This window comes from Panicum hallii, chromosome 5 (genome assembly GCF_002211085.1).
Source record: "Panicum hallii strain FIL2 chromosome 5, PHallii_v3.1, whole genome shotgun sequence".
Taxonomy (NCBI): domain Eukaryota; kingdom Viridiplantae; phylum Streptophyta; class Magnoliopsida; order Poales; family Poaceae; genus Panicum; species Panicum hallii.
This window is the reverse complement of record NC_038046.1, coordinates 50,031,889-50,034,373: the sequence shown is the minus strand read 5'-3', so window position 1 is coordinate 50,034,373 and position 2,485 is coordinate 50,031,889. Positions and strand designations below refer to the sequence as shown.

Sequence of the window (2,485 nt, the reverse complement as noted above, 5' to 3'; positions counted from 1 at the left end):
ACCCTGTCCTGCACAAGGCGCACGTCGTAGCTAGGACGACGGAGCGCGGGACCTCAGGGTGCTGCTAGAATCATCAAACTAAGTCAGCTAGAGGCCCGTTCGCGGCAGAGCTAGAATAAGAGAAAGCTGAAACCGAAATTGATTTTCCTGCCCCTGGTGGTACTGCTCCTTTAATTTTCTCAATGACAAGGGCTAGCACTAGCATATTCTTTTTTTTTCACGTTTTCTTTAGGACGAAAATGTCCTTTCACGCTTGCACAGGATGATTTTACCACGGTAACGAACGAACTTGGATCGATGATCGATCTCACCGACGATGTGTCAAATCAGACGGGCCGTGGATGGAGGGAAGGACACGCTGCCGCCTGCCGCCTCCTGCAACCGCTGCAACACGCCCCGAACCATCGGTTCGCTTTCACTGCACCGCCATGATTCCCAAGCTACCTCCCTGGCTTAGCCTTCGCCCCTTGCCCTAGTTGCCCAAGCGGCATCTCGTCACGCACGACGCCTCAATTTACCTCTCACTGTTCACCGCGATCATGGCACACCGGCCGTCCCTCCCCCCACCCCCACGCTAGTTCACTCCACTACCATTTAAGCCGGGCGCGCTCCCTGCGCTCCGTCACAAGTCACGAGTCGCGCACCACTCACAAGTTCACGAGTCGCCGCGCCAAGCCAAGCGACGCCAGTCCCGGCTTCCGACGAGTGAGGCCGTGTGACACCGCAAGCAGAGCGACGAGATACTAGCCAGAGTGAGAAGCCACACCATGTCGTTGGCAGGGGTTTGGGACCGGCGTGGTGGCACTGGCACCGGCAGCGTCAGGCTGGAGCTGCCGCGCCAGCAGCCGCCGGTGGCGGTGGACGTCGGGTGCAACTGCCGCGGGCGAGGCTGCTCGGCTCCCTGCTCTCCGCGCTTAAGTCCCACGCGGGCGGCGCCGGCAAGGCCAAGTCGTCTCCGCACGCGTCGTCGTCGTGGTCGTCATCGGCCACCACCACGACGGCCTTCACGCCCTCCGTCTCCGCCACCACGGCCACCTCGGCCTCCTCCGCCGCCGACCACCTCCACTCGTGGGGCCCCGCGACGTACGCCGTCAACGCCAGCGCCCTCTACGACGACGGCGACGGAGTTCACGACACCGACCGCGCGAGGCGCCAGAGGCGGCAGCGGCGTCGGCGTCGGCGGAGGAGCAGCAGCAGGTGCAGGAGAGCGGGGCAGGGGAGGAGGGCTGCGGCGCCGGGGGAGGAGGAGGAGGAGGCGGCGGTGGCGGTGGAGGTGGAGTCGGCGGCGCCGTACGAGGACTTCCGGGACTCGATGGTGGCGATGGTGACGGAGAAGGAGATTTACGCGTGGGAGGACCTGAACGCGCTGCTGCACCAGTTCCTGGCGCTCAACTCGCCGCGCCACCACCCGCTCATCCTCACCGCCTTCGCCGACCTCTGGGCGCCCCGCGGCGGCCTCTTCTGCCCCCCGTCCCCGTGCCTCCTCTGAGGGCTGAGGCTCTGAGTTCTACCCACCTCGCTCTCACCGTCGCCCTCGCCCGCCAGTAAGATTGTAACGCTGGACGCATACGTGTTCTAAAGCTAAAACTAAGAAGCTTTATTCGTGAGATGCCAGTGTACTAATACCAGGCTACTACTACGTATCAAAAAAAAAAAGGCTACTACTATCAGCAGTGCAGTAATGTGCATGCGCCGCGCGTGGCAAGGCAAGCGTGCATGTGAGTGACAGTGGCCCGAACTTGTTCTTGTAATTTGTAAAGTGCTTCTTTTATCTTGTAATCCAGGATGCACGGTGCAGGGCGCGCTGCACGTTATCTGATGTCCGGAACAGCAAGAGCAACGAGCACTTGCGTGTGAAGATGTGTTTCCGCGCTGTCCGCGGCCCGATGCTCCGAGGATACTGTTCGTGATGTGAAGGGGGCGTGTCGTGGCAACAAGAGCTAGAGAAAGCTGCGGTCTGGCGCGTTGCGTTTGTTTGCTCGCTGCCCCCTTCCTCCAGCACCTTTTTCTCTAGCACGGGGGCACGGGCCCTGCTCTTCTCGGCTCTGTGCTACTGCTTAACTGCTGGGTCGTCCAGTCCAGCCGTGTGTGTGTTTTTTTTCTCTTTTATCATAATCTAGACGTGTTGAGGAGCAATGCAAGCAAAAACAGCTGAGGTACGTTGCTGTCGACCCGTGACGGATCGACACCGTTCCCGTGCTAAGCTACCCAGGGCCGTTCATCACATTCAGGGAGGGGCTCAGGACCTGGACCATGACATAGCGTGAACACTCATGGTAGCATGAACATGTAAGAGTATGCTTTATTTCATTTAAAACAGTAAAAGCAATATATCAAAGCCACGAAACCTGAAGCAAAAAATTTTATATATACGGCGTCATGGACACGAAACCATAAATAAAACGTCTCTACGGACAAAACAAGCTGGCCAGGCCAGAGGACCAACACACAGTCTGTGGCAGAACCAACCTGAATTACACCGGCT

General features: G+C 59.0%; 1 pseudogene; it reads left to right on the top strand.

The window, feature by feature from the left end:
- Positions 1-767: 767 nt before the first annotated feature.
- On the top strand, positions 768-1,489 carry LOC112892719 (annotated as a pseudogene).
- The last annotated feature ends 996 nt before the right edge of the window (positions 1,490-2,485 follow it).